Source organism: Cynocephalus volans, chromosome 3, assembly GCF_027409185.1.
Source record: "Cynocephalus volans isolate mCynVol1 chromosome 3, mCynVol1.pri, whole genome shotgun sequence".
Classification (NCBI taxonomy): domain Eukaryota; kingdom Metazoa; phylum Chordata; class Mammalia; order Dermoptera; family Cynocephalidae; genus Cynocephalus; species Cynocephalus volans.
The window spans coordinates 12,541,507-12,562,550 of NC_084462.1; the positions used below are offsets into that span (position 1 = coordinate 12,541,507).

At 42.2% G+C, this 21,044-nt stretch overlaps 1 pseudogene; it reads left to right on the forward strand.

The window, feature by feature from the left end:
* Positions 1–268: 268 nt before the first annotated feature.
* LOC134372428 (zinc finger protein 460-like) lies at positions 269–20,846 on the forward strand (annotated as a pseudogene).
* Positions 20,847–21,044: the final 198 nt, after the last annotated feature.

Consider the following 21,044-nt stretch of genomic DNA (forward strand, 5'->3'; position numbering starts at 1 on the left):
AAACTAGACAGGGTATCTAATATCTATATACAGATAGGGCTTCAAGTAGTTTGACTTGCAGATATATTCTTTGTTAGTCTTTTTTTCTGTAAAAATGTAATGGCCAGGTAAATTGTGTATTTCATAGCATATATGCCAGCAATTTCTTTCCTGCTCTGTCTGACACCAAAAGTTGTAGCCTCTGGCTACAACAGAGAGATTATTAAAGAATGTGAGGTTCATAATGATTCCTGCATCATTAAATACAAATAACTTGAGATTAAAGAGCATGTTGTTACAGACTTGGAGGGAGTGGGAGCAGTTGGCTTCAGCTGAGAAGGCCCTCTACAGAGATGTGGTGCTGGAGACCTATGGGAATCTGGTCTCCTGGCGTATGTGCAGCTCCTCTGTATGCAGACTGGCCCACAGATGGCCTTTCTCTGTTGTGAGGAGCTGGGATGTCTCTACAGTGCTCAATGATATGGTGCTTCAGTTTTGAGAATTAAAATTTTTTAATGTTTGCTCACAGATTATTTTTGCTCATAAGCAAAAATGTGTTTGTGACACATCTCACAATTGAAGGGTCTCAGCTAAATTGTAAATGAGCAGTTTATTTTGCCTCCTTTGATGCAGTGTCAATAGTGTGGGCCTGGCAGTCAGACTGTTTATACTTCCTGTCCTTGCTCTTACCTACTAGATGAATTTAAGGAAATTCATATTCACTCTGCCTACCTTTAATTTGGAGATCATGTATGCAGCATGTGTTTTTGTGCTGAATGTTTTGATAAGAAGTATCTTGCTGATCCTGGAGACACTGTTCATCTCAGGACTAGCTAATTCCAAGTGGTAGCAAAGGACTACCCTGGGTACATGCCAATCATGTGCACATCAACTGACCCAGATCCCATAACCCTCAATTACCTCCTATATCAAGGTCTCACACATGGGGTTACTTTCTTGCTGCTGTAACCACCTCAGGACCGGATAACAAGCAACTACTGAAATTGTTCATATTAGCCAATCTGAACCCTAGCTTAACTTACCTTGACCATTCCTACAGAAGCACAGTAAAGGCTCGTGCCTGTGCTTTCTCATCACTCCTGCTGTCTGACCAGTCCTGCTGCTTCCCTGTGTGGCCCTATACAGCATGATGTATGCCCCTTTGGGGAACTGTGATTAACAGAGTATCTCTTCCATGGGAGTTGTCTGTGGATCTGTTAGCCCCACTGTACCTGAGTAAAACAGTTGGCATTTAAAAATCCACCTCAGAGCTGGCTGAAATCCACCTCAGAGCTGGCTGATTAGCTCAGTTGGTTAGAGCACAGTTTTATAACACCAAGGTCAAGGGTTCAGATCCTATACTGCCAAGCTGCCCCCCGCCCAAAAAAATCCACCTCAAACATTAACAAGGTGATAAAATTTAAGAGGTTAGCAAAGCAAATCAGTCATTTCCAGAGAATAGGATGTCAGTGTACCAAGCAAGACAAGGTGGAGAGCCATGGATGGAAGAGGGATCAATGCCAATGAGGGACTGTCCAGGTGAGTGAGTAGTACCCAGGCATTCAAGGGATCCCTGTGTTAGTAGGATCCCAGTGCTTTGAGTGGATGGGGTTTTAGAAAGGTAGTTCCAGATGCCCTTCTCATTGTCCAACACATTTGAAAAGGGTCAAGCACAATTAAATGGGGGCCTCAGATACACAAACAAGGCTTCAGATATTCTGTAATTTCTCCAACATTTTGAGGTTTGAAGGAAGAAATGTCTTTATGCTGTCTCCCAGCCCTGCCTGTATCATTTGTTTTCTTGGTTATCTTCCTTTTCTCAAGCATCCTCGTTGCTCATCTTTCCTATGCCTTAAGGCATTTTTAGTTTTGTGGTCTTTCAACATCTTTGTTTGCTACTCTGCTCTTTCTAGTTCCATTCGATGTCCCCACTTTGGGGTAAAAAGGGTGATCCCTGGAATCACCCTTAAGCAGTGATCATCCCCTGTCCCCATCTTAGAGTCTTCTGAGTTTTACTTTAGATATCATCACAGCCACCTACAGGCCTGTTTTTCATCTGCATGTTCTTTCCTCACTCTCACCTTTCCTGAGATGCCCTTGCAGTTTGGCTTGAATTACAGACATCATTACTATGATCTTTCCTATGTCTGGGCTTTGATAGAGTTTGGAGGTGTCCCCCGCAAACTCATGTGGAAATCTGATCCCCAACGTGGCAGTGTTGGGAGCTGTTTGAGTCATGGGGGCAGACTTCATGAGTGGATTAATGCTCTCCCTGGGGGGTGAGGATAGTGAGTGAGATCTTGGTCTACTAGTTCCCATGAGAGCTGGTTGTTTAAAAGACCCTGACACCTCCCTCCCTCTCTCTTGCTTCCTCTTGCCATGTGATCTGCTTGCACTCACTGGCTGCCTGCAGCTTTCCACCTGAGGCCCGCACCAGATGCAGCTGTCCCAGAATCTTAAGCCAAATAAACCTCTGTTGTTTATAAATTACCCAGTCTTAGGTATTCTGTTATAGCAACACAAAAATGGACTAACACAAGCTTCTTCAATTTTTGATTCTTTGTCATCGTCTCTCTTTCTTTAACTGAGGAGCCTCTTGGGGCTGTCTTCCTCTTTGTGCAATATTTGCATGAATATTAATTTATGTTTATAATTATTTAAAAATTAATTTCCATTAGCTCATCCTTGCTTTATTTCTCTCTACTCCCCAAACCTCCACTCTCATTGTGAACCTCCTTGCTACAATGCCACCCTCTTTGCCACTCTGGCAAAGGTCAGCAGTGACTCCATGTTTATAAATATTAAGTTCTGTTCTTTCTTGCACTATCAACAGAATTCGGTTCTGTTGAGTACTGTTTCTTGAAATGCCTTCTTTCCTTGGTTCTGTAACATCATTCTTGTTCCTTCTCTCTCTCTCCACCTCCACCACCCTTTTTCTTTCTCTTCCTCTTCCCCTTCTTTATGGACTTACTGACATCAAGCCACCCACTCAGTATTGAAATTTCTCATTATTTTGTCCCAGCCTCTTTTGTTTCATTCTATGATCTCTTCCAGGCCTCATCTGCACCCTTGACTTCAGTTATTGTAGTGGATTGAATTAAGTCCCCCTAAAACACTGAAGTTTGAATTGTGTCCCCCAGGTTTTGTGTATTAGAAATTTGGCCCCCACTGTGACTGTTAAGAGGGTGGGAAATCCTATTATGGTAAATGGAAGGTGGAACCTTGAAGAGGTGATTGGATTGTAAGACCATGCAGTAATGAATGAATTAAAAATGGTGGTCAGGCAGGCCGGCCCAGTGGCTCACTCGGGAGAGTGTGGTGCTGACAACACCAAGTCAAGTGTTAAGATCCCCTTACCAGTCATCTTAAAAAAAAAAAAAAGTGGTCGGGCATGGTTCGAGTCTCTCTCTCTTCCTCTCTCTGCTTCTACCATCTTGCAGTGTGAGACCCCTGGGTCACTGTTGCCACCACCAGGTGGACTTTGGACTTCTTGGCCTCAGAAACTGTAAGCCAAATAAACCTCTGTTCTTTATAAATTACCCAGTCTCAGGTATCCTGTTATAGCAACACAAAACAGACTAATATAGTTATGTTCCTCACTTTGAAGACAGTGAAATGTAATACCCCTGTCTTAAGATCTCCTTGGAACTCTAGACATGAATTACCAGTTGTCTTCTTGCCATCCCCACATGGATGTTTCAAAGATACCTCAATCTTCACCTGACAAAATTATAAAATGCTTCTCCCTAGTTCTAATGTACTTTAATATTCTCTTTTTACTACATGGCACTGTTTAGTTACATAGGCCAGGTATCCTTAGCTGCATGGTTACTTCACTCTCATCCCCTACGTACTATCAAAAAGAGTTGCCATTTTACCTCTTTTTTTTTTTTTTTTTTTTTAAATAAAAAGATGACTGGTAAGAGGATCTAAACCCTTGACTTGGTGTTGTCAGCACCATGCTCTCCAAGTGAGCCAACCGGTCATCCCTATATGGGATCTGAACCTGTGGCCTTGGTGTTTATCAGCACCACACTCCCCCAAGTGAGCCGTGGGCCAGCCCCATTTTACCTCTTAAATGTCTTTGAAGTCTGTCTACTTTTCTCTAATCCACCACCTTCTCCCTAGTCTATCCAATCATCGTCTATCGCTTCAACTTCTGCTTTTTCTTATTGAGTCTTCTTTTATCCACATTTTCTCTTCAATCTGCTTCTCATGCTGAAGCCAAAGATTCATCTCAGATTTTATTGTGTACTCTGCTCCCCTGCCCGTCCTGTTCCCACCATCTTTTCTTAAAATATTTTATGACTTCTTTTAAGTTGGGATAAAACCCAAATCTTTAACATGGCCAATCTATTGGGCCTTATGTGGTCTCAGATGTGCCTTATTTACTTTATTTAATCTTGTGCAACTCTTATGCCTGTTCTTTTTTTTACTTACTATTACCTTTTTTTTTTCCTACCTGCCATAGGGCTTTTCCACCACACACTTTGCCCAGTAGCGAATGCTTATTCTTCATCTCATCCCAAATAGAACATCCTCAGGGAAGCCTACCATAATACATATGGTAGGCTTTCATAAATACTTATATTTGTTTGATTATTGCATCATGAATTTCAGGGTCAGAACCCAGTTATTACCTTCCTGAGCAGAGTGAGAGGTGAGAGTCTGGGTGTTGTTAACTCTTCTACCTACAGAATCCACTGATGGGGTCAGAAAAGAGTTTGGAATCACATTGCTTTCAACAATGCCCAAGAGCTTAACTTGCTATACAGCCTAAAATTTAAAAAATGTGTTTCTTGAGATCCCAAGTTAAGTGTTTGACATTCGTTCTGCCCAGGTTGGCTACCTTGAGCTGTGTCTTTGCAGGTTCTCTGCTCATCTCCCCAAGCAATATCTCTGGGCCTGGGCTCTGGAGCTGGGACTGAAGACAATGGTCCATTCTGACATCCCTGCTTTGAGAGCTGAGTGCTCAGTGGTGGTGGGTGGCCAGTAGCCTCAAGTCTTTTCAGCTGCCCTCTCCTGTTATAAAACCCCCTGCCTTTCAGTGAGGCAGGTATGATGAGACTCCAGTATTCAGTAGCATGGTGCCCAGGGAAGAGCCTTCATCTTATAAGCAGTGACGAGGTAGAAGAGAAGGGAGCCACTGCCTCTGGGGCCCCACTCACTAGGAATTTAGCCTCAGCACCAAGTATCTGGGAGTAGGATAAGAAATGTGGATGTTCTGCCCCACGGGGAAGATAGCCCTCTGACTAAAAGCTGGGAATGATGGATCTCTGTTGTTGTCTGCACCACTGTGGAGTGTAGTTTTCATCTCACTGAATTGGTTAAGAGAAAGAGGTGGTTTCAGTTCAAATACCCCAGACTCTCATGGTTCTTACAGAACTATAAATTTTCTTGAATAAATGTTTCTTCATTTGATGTACATCCTTATCCTTAGGACCATTTCCAGAGATATTAAATGGTTTTGTTTTTGTTTTTTAGTTCTTTTGTTTTAATAGTTCTCACCAGTTTTGCTGGCAAGTGGATCCACAGAGCTCCTCATGCTGTCACGCCAGAAGTCTCTCCTTGCTCTCTTTTAGTTTACACTTTCTAACAACTTTAAGTTTACTATAAAGTGGAAAAGATAGTATAGACAGTTCCCATATAACTTTCAACTAGCTGCACCTCATGTTAATTAACACCTTGAAGATCTACAGCATATTTGTCAAAGCTAAGAAATTAACACTGGTATAATATTATTAACTGTAGGACCAGTACCCGAGGGGAGACAGTACAGAATTGATGAGTTAACATGCTTATGGGATCAGGAGGGTTTTTCCAAGCTGCTGGCCTGAGGAAAAAACCCTTAGTTTATTTCAGGTTCTTTTTATAAGTCAATAGAAATAACATACTGATTAAGCCAGTTATGTCTAGTACAGAGCTGTTTATGGAACACTTTCTGTAGCCATGGCACTTTGAAGGTTCAGGACTAACTACTTATCAGCAAAGTAAAAGCATAAATTCCTCCTTTACGAAGTGCTCAGGATCCCAGGTTCATTCAAAGTCCAGATCTCAGGAAGAGGGGGGAGGAAGAGACAGGCAGATGGGCAGCCAGGTTTTGCTGGCACAATTCCAAGACAGCGAGGACCACGTCACCTTGCTGCCTAGTGCTTTACATCTCCCCCTTCTGAATTCTGGACAATGAAGACCCCGGGATGTCCCAATTGAAGCTGTAAATTGGTGGGTAATGGTATGGAGTTGTCGCAATTGGTGGATGTTACAGTGAAGGCAGACTGAAAAACACAAAAGGGCAAATACAGAGACAATTATAAAAGCTATTAGCAGGTATAACATTTGTTATACCATATTTAAAGGATTCAGATGAGACAATTTATTGAACAATGTCTTTGCAAGTTCCTTAGGAACCAACTGATTTACATAATGGGCAGTATGAATACTTTGAAACAGAGCAAGTGTAGAAGTCACTGCGCTAGCCACAACAGAAATAAGCGCAAGGACTCTGACAGTAAGCAATCCTAAAAAGTGCTTTTTTCGAGATAACAGTGCAGAAACATGGGATAAGACCTAAGTACCTGTATCCTCATACCAAGAGCCATTTACATGTACAGGGAGGACTACAAAAGGGGGTTGTGTTATAACCATTAATCTCTTTCTTGTGTGTGTTCATTCCCAATACTGGAAGAAATACAGGATGTTAAAATACATTGGTTATAAGAAATACTATAACCATTACTATGGGGCATTATTTTAAAATTCCCCACAAGTAACACATTGGGAGGAGCTATACAGGAGTGTAAACCATAGGAAACCATAAGGTGTTGAGCTGGGTCTATAATAGTTACAGTAACAACACTCAATGAAGCAAGCAATCTCGACAAATCTGGATGGGTTATACCTGGAGTTGTATACCATTTACTATTTCCCCAGCCCCCGGTACCACCCATTCAGATGGCAACCCGGATTCTAGGTGACGATAAGACCAGTCCCATAATGCCTTTTCATCATCTGAAGAAAATCCAGCAGGGTGGTGCAATACGGGAGTGGGATAACATTCCAGCCAGTGGGGGTGTTTGACAAAAGACTGTCCATGTTGACTCACACAGGAAGACAGCTCTGGGGGTGCTTGTGGAACACTGTTTTTTTTTTAAATCTTTTATCTTATCCAATCCATACATTATCACAGTTTGCATATTAACTCCTGGACGAGGTTGAAGTCCTTCTGAAGGCGCTTCTATTCCATGTGCCAATTTTTCTATGATGCAGGTATGAAAGCAACCAAAGCTAGGCTTAGTGGTGAAACAAAAAGGTAAAGCAGAAGAGTGAGCAGAGTAATTAACAGACCTGTTTACTTCAGGAATTATAGATCCATCCTCCCCGGCCATCAATAAGGTATCATTAATGAAAACATGAAAACTCGGGTCGGCCCAAGTCCTAGGCCTTACCGTAGGAGGATTAGGATAATATGCCCAAAAAGTTTCTCCCCCTACTACACTAACCTGACAAGATAGAAGTGCCATCATAGCTAAAGATAGCACCCCTAGAGTCAATTGTCCTCCTGCCCTCCTTACCACTTTTTAAGCATCTGACGTGAGTAGTTTGATTTGTCCCCAGGTGGGTGGAGATGCTCTCCTAGTGCCGTGTACTTTTTTACACGGAGGAGGAGGAATTGGCCTTAGGCGCTTTATTCTCTCCTTCACTTTTTTGGTTTTGTTTTGTTTTGTTTTCTCTATGTCGGACCAGCCTTTCCGGGATCCAGTATAGGGCACCTGTATCTCTAGGAAAACACACACATGTCCTCTACCCCGTGTCAATGCCGGATCTGGCCCATGCCAGTCACTGGTCTGAGGGTCTCTCCAGAGACCCTCAGGCCATGCTGTTATTCTTGAGGAGGCAAACGTTCAGCAGCAGACAGACCATCTACACTTACATTAAGAAAATTTAAAACAAACAAGGCATGGTTTAAAATAGTATGTGGTATGGGCCGGCCCGTGGCTCACTCGGGAGAGTGCGGTGCTGAGAACACCAAGGCCCCGGGTTCGGATCCCATATACGGATGGCCGGTTCGCTCACTGGCTGAGCGTGGTGCTCACAACACCAAGTCAAGGGTTAAGATCCCCTTACCGGTCATCTTTTAAAAAAAAAAAAATAAATAAATAAATAAAAATAAAAATAAAATAAAATAGTATGTGGTAACTGGGGATATGTTTTCCCCCTTCTGTATTTTAAGTATTTGAGTTTTCAGCGTGCTATGAGCATGTTTAACAACAACTTGTCCTTGTGGATTGTAAGGAATACCTGTGTGTAGATCAATATTAAATGAAGAATAAAATGTAACAAAAGCTTTAGAAGTGTAACCTGGAGCATTATTTGTCTTGATGTATTTAGGCACTCCCAAAATAGTGAAAGCAAATAAACAGTGAGCAATAACGTGTTTAGTAGCTTGTTTAGTTCTCCCTGAAGCCACAAGAAAGCCAGAAAATGTATCCATAGTGACATGAACAAAGGAAAGAGAACCAAAAGAAGAAATATGAATAACACCTATTTGTCAATATTGCACAGGAAATAAACCATGAGGGTTAACTCCATAATGGGGAACTGGGTGATGTAAAGAACAGGATTTACAAGACCGGACGATCTGGTGAGCAGTCTCTTTGGTGAGGTTAAATTGGCGAAGTAGCGCTTGAGAATTTTGATGAGAAGAGCATGTGAATGTTGAGCAGATCGAAAGCAGTATAAATCTTATGTGTAATTGAATCTGTAAGGGCTTTTTCAGATGAAAGAGAACCTGGTAAAGCTGAATGCACATGAATATGAGCAGCGAAAAAAGGGGCAGGTACGGTTATGAATTACAGTTTGTATGGAGACAAACAAGGAATGTAATTTAGGGTCAGAAGTGGAATTTTATACGAGCTGTTTTAATATCTTGTAAAATTAAAATCAAATATTGACTGTCTGCATATAAATTAAAAGAACTGTTTTGTAATAAAGAAAAAGCATAAATAACAGCATGAAGTTTAACATGTTGTGCAGAGAAAGCTCGAACATATCTCCAAAAAGGTTGGCCATCAATAATTACTGCCGTTATCCAGTGCTGGAACCATCAGTAAACATGAGAGAAGCATTAGATAAAGGAATCAAAGAAGTATTTTTAAGAAGAATGAAGGAAGGGCCAGCCCGTGGCTCACTCGGCAGAGTGTGGTGCTGATAACACCAAGGCCCCGGGTTCGGATCCCATATAGGGATGGCCGGTTAGCTCACTGGCTGAGCGTGGTGCTGACAACACCAAGTCAAGGGTTAAGATCCCCTTACCGGTCATCTTTAAAAAAAAAAAAAAAGAAGAATGAAGGAAGTATGCTGAAAAAATTGTAACAGTTTATTTTGAGGGTAATGAACTTTGTAAAGGCTTTTTGTCAAGCAGCAATAGAGTTCATTAACCATTGAAACTGCTGTAATGAGAAAGGAATAACAATATAACGAGGGTTAATTTTAAACAACTGTTGCAATCAATGCTGCCCTTTAATGATTAAAGCTGTGAGAAACAGATAATAAGGAGTTAAAGTACAAATCTGATGAGATGGTTAAAAAAAAAGCCACTCCAATGGGCCGTGTTTTTGCCAAATTAATGCAGTGGGAATAACAGGTGTGGGAAATAAGAAGAAATATGGGTGAAGATGGGTCTACACGAAAAACCTGTGATTTGTAAATTAGCTAGCTTACTTTCTGTAAGGCATGAATTGTTGCAGGAGTTACACTTTTGAGAGAATTAGGTGATGAGTCACCCTTTAAAATATCAAATAAAGGCTGAAGATCCACAGCTATAAGTTGGAGGGAAGGGCAAAGCCAGTTAATATCTTTTAGTAATTTTTAAAAATCATTAAGTGTCTTTAAGGAATCAAACCTGATTTGAATTTTTTGTGGGCAGATGGTCCTGTTGTCTATGATATGACCCAGATAGGAAAAGGGGTGTCGTATTTGATTTTTTTGGGGGGGGGGGTAGATCTAAACCATAAATAGTTAATACTTTGGAAAGGGAATCAAATGTTGAAAGTAAAAATGTTGTTGATCTTCCCGAATAATTAAAAAAATTTTTTTTATTTGTTGTACCCAAAGGCAAATTTTAAGCAGAAGGTTTAAATCAAATTTTAAAATATATTTATTTTATTAAAACTTTAGAAAATTAAAGTCACATGAACTTAAAAAATATATTTATTAATAAGCACACATTAATTATAAGCCAATTTGGTACCATATGGACAATATAAACATACATATAGACATGAACATATAAACATGTAGACATAACATACATTTATGTACATACACACACATATATATATATATATACAGACAGATAAAGTAGAAAACTCACTAATTTAAGAAGACAGTCAGATTTAAATTTTTTTTTTATTATTAAAAACCATCAAAATTTATCTGTGAGGCCTCACCTTGTTTTTTAGAAAAAATAAGGTAACAAAACAGGTTGATTTTAGTTTAGTTTTTTGTTTTTAAATGGGTTACTGAGCTTAAGGCCAAATGAAAAAGTAAACAAAGATGAAACCATTGACTCTTGGGGCTCCATGAGAAAAAACAGTGGATCCAAAAAGAGGTCCAGTTGGCGCCAGGGCTGTATTTTTCATAAAGCCCCAGAATCCATGGTGAAGAAGAGAAACATACCTAATTAAGAAAAGAAAACATGTTTAAACAAAACTAACATCGTAAAAAAAATATTAACTTTTTTTACTTTAATTTGTCCAATTTAAAGTTCTTTTAGTCATTGGTTAAGATTAGGTTTTATTTATTTATTTATTTGGTGATATAGACATGTCTCTTTAAATCTTTTAAACAAGGGAAATGGGAGGTTTTTATGTCTGGACTGAGTCCCAGTTTTTACAACAGGAAAGATATGATAGACACATTTTTATTTTTTGTTAGGATCCTGAATAGATCTTAAAGCAAAACGACATGTTTTAAACCAAAGTTTAAATCTTATTTAAATAAGTTTTAATAGGACCTGTTGTATTTTTTTTTAAACAATGACCAATTTGTTTTCAATACACAATATTATGACTTTTTTGGAATACCAAAGGTATCGTTGTTTAATAACCATCAACACTTTTATAAGCTGTTGTTTAATTATTTCACAGCTGGCAGCTTTAAGGAGACATTGGAGCTGTAATTCAAGTTGAGTTCTCTTTTCAGATAAGGGGGTTCCCATGTTTTAAAAGTGAAAGAAAGAGAAACAAAACTTTCAGGCTGTACAGGGTGGGCTGCACAGGGCAGATAGCAGTCTGAAGGGTTGTGTTGACATTTTTATAAGCCAGCTGTTTAGTTAGTAACATTTCAGCCTTTTTATCTACTATTATGTGTCTCACGACCTATAGCAAATTCACCTTTTCCTGTTAACTTATTAAAAGTAACTTTAAGTCTTTTTTTGTGGTTGTGCTCAGCTTGTTCATGAGCACATTTCTAAAACTGATTTTTACAAAAGGAATTTACCTCCACTAAGACAGGCTCTTGTTATATTTTTTCAATCCGCTGGGGGGAGTGCTTCGACCACCATTGTCTCAAGTAAGCTTAGGGTAAAGGGGGCCGTGGCCCCACACTGTGCCACCGCAGTTTTTAACTCTTTCAGAATTTTAGAAAGGAGCAGGTGATACTCTCGTACTGTCTGTTTCTGAGCATTTAAAGACTCCGTAACAGGATAAAATCTGTATCCTGCAAGCCATCTTCCCCTCTCTCCTGTGCTGTTAGGAGAGCCTTCTGTAAAGGAGACATTTGAGGGGCACGGCATAGGATAGGGTATGTCTGAGGTGCCACCGGGTCATGGGAAGACAGAGAGGATGCCTTGGAAGACTGTTTATGATTTTGATGGCAGGACTTCATCACCCTGTCAAAAGCCAATCAAATAATCAGGGGACTTAATGGCCAAAGGTGGGGGTGGAGGCAATGGCTCGGCAGGAAGTGATTCCACCTCATTATCTTTTTTGTTATCCTCTATCTCTTCAGTGCATTCCCTGATCAAAGGTTTTTCAGTAATATCAGCGGGGTTTAGAGACAGTTGAGACCACAGGGCCTTTAGAAGCCACATGGCTGGGATGTAAACAATCTCTGATTAAATTTCATAAAGAAAAAGTATCAACAGGGACCTTAGAAGGACCCACAACACAATAATGGTCTCGGAGCAGTCTCCCAACATGTTCCCAAGTTTCAATATTGACTTCAGGAAACTAGGGGCAGACTTCTTGAATGTGCCATGAAAAGTTTTCTAACTGAACGGTAGAGACCTTACAGCCCTGGGCTTTAAGCATAGATTTCATCACTTGGAGATAGAGATCCCACTCCTTGCTCCCACATTGTCCCACTAGTTTTACTCCTGACTATTAACTATATGCCTTCATTCCTAAACAGAATAGGTGTGCACCCTAAACACGAAGTGTCTCTTATCTGTTTCCAAGATGTTTCTCTGTACTGTGGTCCCTGGTCAGGCGCCACTTGTAGGAGACCAGTACCCGAGGGAGACGGTAGAGAATTAATGAGTAAACATGCTTATGGGATCAGGCCTGAGGAAAAAGACCCTTAGTTTATTTCAGGTTCTTTTTATAAGTCAATAGAAATAACATATTATACTGATTAAGCCAGTTATGTCTAGTACAGAGCTGTTTATGGAACACTTTCTGTAGCCATGGCACTTTGAAGGTTCAGGACTAACTACTTATCAACAAAGTAAAAGCATAAATTCCTCCTTTATGAAGTTCTCAGGGTCCCAGGTTCATTCAAAGTCCAGATCTCAAGAAGAGGGAGGAGGGGGAGACAAGCAGATGGGCAGCCAGGTTTTGCTGGCACAATTCCAAGACAGCGAGGACCACGTCACCTTCCTGCCTAGTGCCTTACAATTAACTAACTACAGACTCTATTTGGATTTCACTAGTTTTTTCTGAAATGTCCCTAATGTCCTTCTGTTGCAGGATCCAATCCAGGACACAACGTTTCATTTAATTATCCTATCTCTCTTTTTTTTTTTAAAGATGATCGGTAAGGGGATCTTAACCCTTGACTTGGTGTTGTCAGCACCACACTCACCCAGTGAGTGAACCTGCCATCCCTATATAGGGATCCGAACCCGTGGCCTTGGTGTTATCAGCACCGCACTCTCCCGAGTGAGCCACGGGCCGGCCCTAATTATCCTGTCTCTTTAGTCTTCTCCCATATGTGGCAGTTGCTCTTCTCTTTTCTTACTTTTCATGGTCCAGACTTTTCTGGAGTACTCATCATGCAGTGTTCCTCAATTTGGATTTGTCTGATATTTTTTCATAATTAGACTGGAATTGTGAATCTGGGTGAAGAACATTACAGTGGCAAAGTGTCCTTCCTGTGTCATACTAGGTGATACTTTATGTCAACATGACTTATCACTAATGATGCTGACCTTGATCACTGGCTTAGGGTGTTGTCCTGATTTAACAGGTTTCTCTGCTGTCAAGTTACCGTTTTTCTCTTTCCATGCTTAGTAACTAAGTCCAGCCAACTCAAGGGGAAGGGAATAAAGCTCTACCACTTGAGGGGGTGGGGTGGGTATCTCTGTGTACTGTTCGCAATTTATCTATAGGAAGATTGGTTTCCTCTTTATTTATTTATGTGAGAGTCCTATTAATTATTGGTTTTAATTGTTGAAAAATCAGATAAAAACAAATGCTCCTTATAGGAACTATGTGTGTTTTATGATTCCCATTTTTTACACATGGTGGCATATAAGGAAGGGGAGGTGAGCCCCTGTATCATGTATTTAGCAATTGTCTGTGACAGGGAGGGAGGGTCAAAGCCTTCAGGGGCTGGGAGATAATGAGCACCAGTGAAGTCTAGAGGGTGTAAGAGAAAGGAGAGTAATGGTGACTGGGGAACTGGGAAGCGTTCATTCTGTCTGTGGCCTGAACTGCTAATGACCTACCCCGGAGCCATTTTCTCTGCCTTCCTTGTTCCTGGCAGAGCTGCCTCCTTCCCCTTATAGAGGCTAAAAAGGTCAGAAACCCTGGTGGGGACATCATTACAGTCTTGTCCCATGTGACTAGACAGAACATCTGCTGTGGAGCTTCTGGAAAAATTGTCCTCAAAGATAAGAATGTCCCCTTGCACAACTGGAAACCCCTTTTTAGCCTTCCTTCTCATCTATAGAGATAATTGAGAAGAGATATGATGTCTAGAGTTTTTCCTACCATCTTGTGACCAGAGAATGAAAGGCAGTACTCTGAAAACAGCATAGGGGAAGATTAGAAAGAGCCAGAATCCTATATGACATCTTAAAGTATTGAACAAATACTGGAAATCCTGGACTTCTATTTCTGTGAGATAATTTAAAAAACAAAAATCCTTGGTGTTTAAGCAACTTACAATAAAGACTTTTGTGACATGTTTTACAGTAGAGATTTCATAGTTTCTACAATACCTACATAGGATCGCTGACCTTCATTGACACTGCAAATTCATGCCTTGCATGACACAGAACATACAGATCTTAACTTTAATATCTGTTCTACGTTCTAACCCAAAATCATTTAATTTAATGTTCAGAGTCATCCATGGGTAAAAAGAATTACATCTCCCTTCCAATATGGGAAAATTACTATGGCCAGTGATGAATAACAGTGTTCTTTGCATGCTAATTAAGTCACATTTCTCCACAATTCTTTTATAAAGAGCATCTTCTCGGAAACTGACTCCATCTCCATTTTTGTGGCAGCCTGACACACCCCTTCCTAATGGGGTGTCTCCCGGGCGACCACCTGGGCCTCGGCCTCCGCATCTGCCCTCCCTTTCGTCAGCCCAGACTCGGCGCTCTGGGCTTTAGTTGCACATGTTTCGTGGGCGAAACTGAAGCTCGCATTTCCTCAGTCAGCCAAGGTTACCCTGCCCAGGATAGGGAAGGACTAGGAGTCAGCTGAGCCTGCGGGATCCCTGGTCCCTGCTCTGTCCACAAGGTCCCAGCATGGCGGCGGCGTTGAGGGAGTTGGCGCAGGTCTGTGGATGAGATTTTTGGCCTTGTTGCTTCTCTGCGAGTTCGGAGACGCCACCTGGGCAGGCTGGAAGCCAAGAAACCCACTGGATTTCTCGTTGTTGTGTTCTTCTGTTTATGAGAAGTGGCCGAGGTACAACAGTGTCGGGTCTCTGACAGGCGTTCAGTCAGTGGTTGAAGGATGAATGGTGATGCTTCCTTCTAAGGGCTCTGATCACGCTTATAAATCCTGCCTCATGCTGTGGCAGCCAAATCCCTATCCCATCTGCCCTGGCCCATCACCTCTGACCTTGTCTCCTTCCGTTTTTCCCTGGCTCATTGCTTTTCACACACACCAATCTGACCATGCCAATTCTCTTCCAACTCCCAGTCTCTGTCTCTGCACTTCCCTTTGCCTGGGACACTGCCCCTATATCTTTGCAGGGCTTATCTCTCTTGTCCTGGTCTCTGCTCAGATGCCATCTACTTGGAAAGGCCTATTCTAGCAGTTCAGGCTAAACTATCCTTTTCCACTCCTACCTGGAGTCTGGCATTTTTGTGTAGAGAATCTGGAAATATTAAAAAATATATCTGGGTTGACTGTCTAGGATATCGTGGGAGCAAGGAGAAAACAATTTCGGAAGAACCATAATAGCCGATCTTCACTGAGTCCTTACTGTGGGTTCATAGGCTGGCATTATGTATCACCTCATTTGATCCTAAACTACTTAGGTTTAGGTTCTGTTATCAGTTTTATACAAGAGCAGTTTGTCTCACAGAGGTTCAGTTACTGCCCCAGATTACTGCAGCTCTGTAGTATCAGAAAGTAACACGAGTGTGGTGACCATTACAGCCTCTGTTTTTACCCTCTTCTGTAGGCACAGTGGGTAGGGAGGCTTGGGGGTGATACCTAAAGTAAACTCTGCAAGGGGAGCAGACCCCCTTCCAGCAAATAGTCTTGGGCATGTGGGAGCATGTCATTGTAGGCAAGTGGAACTGTGTGGATATAAAAATGGTATATTGATTGTTTAAGGAGTCTGCTGAGGACCTGTGTAGTTTCCATGGTGGTTTCCTGTGTGTCCCACCCGCCTCCCCACCCTTTTCCTGCCCTCAGGCGAGATTCTGTGGTCTTTTGCTGGGTGTTCCATCCTACTAAGCCAGGGCAGACAAGGCCAGTCATGGGCCTGTGTTCTCATGGCCATAGCCTGCTGTTGTCCTCTGTAACTCCTTTTTTCTGTTTCTGAAGTATCCTGGCCTCAGGGATACAGATGCAGTTGATACACTTGATATGCTGGCAGATCTCAGGTAGGAAAACAAAATGATATCTCGCTGTGTATTCTCCCTGGGCATCTGCAAGGCCCAGAATGAGTGCAGAAGGCAGTGGGAGCTGGTCCAGGTCCTGCCACTTCCCAGGCAGGTGCCACTACCGCAGGTGACTTTTTTCTGAGATGGGTGATGACAACTCTGCTTCTCATCCCATGTCCAGGGAAATATTTTCAGGGTGGCTGAAAAGGATATATGGATTTGAAAAGCTTCTTATCCTCATTCACTGTGGATTAACTTTGCTAATGGAGCACTGTCAGAGTTACATGATTAGACCTCACACCAGAGGGACCTGAGTTCAAATCCTTCCTCTGCCCATAAAACATGTGACTTTGGGTGAACTGTAGAGCTCCTGAACCTCAGGTCTCTGAGTGTAAGATGATGATGGTGTTGACCTCAGGTGCCGTGGCCTGTCATTCAGTGTTTCCTTTACAAACATATTTTTCTTTAATTCTTATGACTGTTCTTGGTGAAATAGAGAATATTGTTGTATTGGTCTGGAAATCGAGGCTCAGAGAAATGAAATGAGGTCCCCAAGGTCACACAACAGGGAAGTAGTGATTTCAGGAGTTTGAGTTTAGATCTCATGAGTCTGGCTCCAGAGCTGGGGAATTTTAGTCACTTTACCATGGCATGGAAACCCCTCAGCATGAGGCAGGCACACAGTGAGGGCCAGTGAGACTCAGGTGCTGTGCTGTTATTTTTACTAGTATTACAGTTTGTTTTGTTTTGTTTTGTTTTTTGTTTTTACTGATATTATTTTTGTTGTTTCTTTCCCATGCTCTGATATCCCACAGCGCTTACTCTGTATACTTCACAGTCCACTCATTATCATCCTAATTTTGTCTTAATATCCAGTGGCTTCCTGAAAAGGAGGCTTTTCTCTCCTCTACACTGTTTTAATCTGTCCAAGGCAACATCTTCCTCTGCCTTGAGCCCTGCACAGAGCTCAGTCCTCTAGAGTTGCTTGGTGATTTGGCCCATGGGGCTCTTTTGCATTGTTCAAATGGCAAGTTCTAATCCTATCCAACGGGCCCAATGTAAGCACCATTGCTTCTGTTTCACTTTCTTGGTCTCTGTGACCTTTGAGGATGTGGCTGTGATGTTCACCTAGGACGAGTGGGGGCAGCTGGACCTGACCCAGGGGACTTTGTACTGGGAGGTGATGCTGGAAACCTGTGGGCATCTGGTCTCTCTGGGTGAGGCCTCTTCTCCCCACCATGTGCGGACCCTGAAGCCTCCTTCATTTTGCCTTCTGGCTCCAGGCCCAGCTGGTCAAGAAGGCCTTGGCAGTTTGCCCTCCCTGTTCCTGACTACTGTCATTTTCTGGATTTACCTCTTCCTGCTGGAAGTGTCTCAATTAGAGAGAGTTGGGCAAGAAACAGTTCGCCTTTGGTCACAGCCAAAGGAGACGGATGTGTTAGAAGGAAATGGGGTGTTTTACAGAACCCAGAGGTAGCATTTCCAGCAGGGCCTCTTGAGGGACTGATATAGCACCTGAGAGGAAGCAGGAGAGTGCCCTGGGTTCTGGGTCTCCTGTCCTGGCTTCTCTCTTTGAGTTTGCTTGTGTCAGACTTTTCACAGTGACTTTTTCTGTGTCAGCTATTTTGTGGAAGAAAGTGACCACCCAATCCTTGTTCTCTGAGGCCCACACATTCCTTTTTGCTTCTTTCTGCATATTTATATTGGTTTTCTGTTCACGCTGCACTCATTTACTTCTCTGGGTATCCCGGTCCTCAGCAATAAGGATAATAGGACCATGGAGTGAGTCCCTCAGAAGGCTCAATTCATTCTTAAAAGGCACACTTTCATTGTGAGATGCTGTCTTTTGCATTTTGAGGTGATAAAAGTTATTTTGTGAGATGTTTATAATAGTACATGACATTTGACGATTGTGTAAATGTTTTGTTTGTTTGTTTGTTTTTTAAAGATGACTGGTAAGGGGATCTTAACCCTTGACAAAGTGTTGTCAGCACCACACTCTCCCAAGTGAGCTAACTGGCCATCCGTATATACGGATCCGAACCTGTGGCCTTGGTGCTATCAGCACCACACTCTCCCAAGTGAGCCACGGGCCGGCCCTTCAGGGTTATATTTAATTGATAGATCAGTTTGGAGAGAATTGATAACTCTGTATTATTAATTTCTTTGTTCATGTAGATCTTTACTATCTGTAAGTAAAGTTTTTAAATATTTCCTTCAAGATGGGTCAGTTTGGAGTGTTTGCATCTATGTATTAGTTCATTTGTGTTGTTTATAACAAAATACTTGGAACTGTGCAATTTATAAAGAAAATGAAATTTGTTGCTTTCAGTTTCTGAGGCTGGGAAGTCCAAAGTCCATCTGGTGGTGGTGAAGTGACCCAGGGGTCTCACATTGCAAGATGCTGGAAACAGAGAGAGCAGAGAGAGAGCAGAAAGACAGACTCTCCTCTTTTAAAGCCCTCAGAACCAAGCTCCTGACCACCATTTTTAATCCATTCACTACAGCATGATCCTACAAACCAATTACCTCTTCAAGGCTCCACCTTTCAACTGCCATAATGTGATTTCCCACCCTCTTAACAGTCACAGTGGGGGCTAAGTTTCTAATACATAAAACATGGGGGGACACAATTCAAGCATCAAAATTCAAGGAGTTTTGGGGGGACATAATCTACTACAACCTATCTGTTTCTCAGACACTTCTGGGAGTGACCCTGGCCATTGCCAACTGTCCCCCAAATCAGAATCTTGGGAATCTGCTTCCTCTCTGCCCCACCTGTCTCTTCATCTTCACCAACTCCATCCTCTCATGCACTGCATCTTCTACCTCTCCATTAGGACTCAGCTCGTGATGCAGCTGTTCTGGGAAGCTCTCCAACCTTCTCTATCTCCCTTAGGCTACATCAGGTGCCCCTTCCTTGGCCTTTGTAGCACTTTGACATATTCTTGCTTTGAGCAAACTCAACACAGACCATGTCATAATTACTCTGTCCACCCACCCCCAGTCTTGACTGTGAGCAGGGGTCTTTACTCTAGACACTCCCTGTCCTGCTCCAGCCTCTCCCTCTGGGTTTCCCTTTAAAAGTTTCAGGAGTTCAAGAACCAAAAAAAGAAAAAAGAAATTGCAAACATGGACTTCAGGGATTTCAAACATAGCAGGCACAGAACAATTATTTTCATCTTCTTGTTCTTGCTGAAGTGGTGATTTCATTTCTTCTATGTCACCATCACTAATAAGCTTTTTTGTGTATTGTATTCCTTTCAGGTGACAGCACAGAACTTAAGGCCACAGAGCCTATACCTTCTCACTTGGCCTTGCCTGAGGAAGTCTCACTCCAGGAATGACTGACACAGGAAGCCTCAAAGGACTCCCAGATGGGGTAAGCCAAGGATCAGGATGGGCCATCTGAAATGGGGAAAGCCACTTGAGACCAGGGATAGACCCTCAGACGGAGAAACCCTGTGGGAAAATGAGTCCTGAACATGATGGTTTGTAGCCAGCTGATGTATTCAAGGATTGTATAAGAGCAAGTCCCTCCAGAATACGCTCTCTATGACTGTGACTAAGGCAGATCGGTTACAGATCCTTTGATTCATAAAGGGAAAAATTCCCATAAATGTGGGGAATGTGGTAAAGTGTTTAACAAAAATTGCCTCGTGTGACATGTGCAAATTCATACTCAAGTGAGGCCCTACAAGTGCATGGAGTGTGGGAAAACCTTTAGCAAGAGCACACACCTCCTTCAGCACCACATCATCCATACCAGGGAGAAGCCTTGGGAGTGCATGGAATGTGGAAAGGCCTTCAGCCACAAGTCACACCTCACATGGCACCAGCAGATGCACACTGGGGAGAAGCCTTATCAGTGAATGTAGGAAGGCCTTCGCCTACTGCTCCAATTTTGTCTTGCATCATAGGAGCCACACCAGAAGAAAACCCTTTGAGTGTAATGAATGTGGGAAAACTTTTTGTGAATGTGCAGACCTCATTCAACACTACATTATCCACACTGGAGAGAAGTCCTATAACTGCATGGAGTGTGGAAAGGGCCTTCACCTGCAGGTCACACCTCAAGCAGCACCAGCAGATCTACTCTGGGGAGAAGCCTTATGAGTGCAGTGAATGTGGAAAGGCCTTCACCCACTACTGCACTTTTGTCTTGCATAAAAGGGCCTATACTGGAGAAAAACCTTTTGAGTTCAAAGAATGTGAGAAAGCCTTAGCCAGTCAGAAAGACCTCATTCTTCACTATAGCATCCATACTGGAGAGAAACCCTATGAGTACAGTGAATGTAGAAAGACTCTCACCCACATGTTAGTCTTCACAAGGTACAAGCAGATTCATGGTGGAGAGAAGCCCTATGAATGTACCAAGTGTGGGAAAACCTTTCGCTGAAGAGCAAACCTCATTCAACATGCCATCATCCACACTGGAGAGAAGCTCTATGAGTGCAGTGAATATGGGAAGGCCTTCAGTTGCAGCTCACACCCCGTGAGGCACCAGCGGATTCATACTGGAGAGAAATCCTACCAGTGTAACAGTGGAAAGTCCTTTTACAACTTCAGCTGACATTCAATAATTCCTAATAGGGAAAGATTTTTTTAATGTAACCACTAAAATATCTGTGTTCAGAGGAAACATTTTACTCAGCATCTGGTCATTTATACTGAAGAGAAACTCCATAAGTGCCGCCTCTGTGAGAAAATCTGTTGCAGATTCATTATTTGTCATCTAAAGAATCATGTTAGAAATTGACGCAGCCCCTAA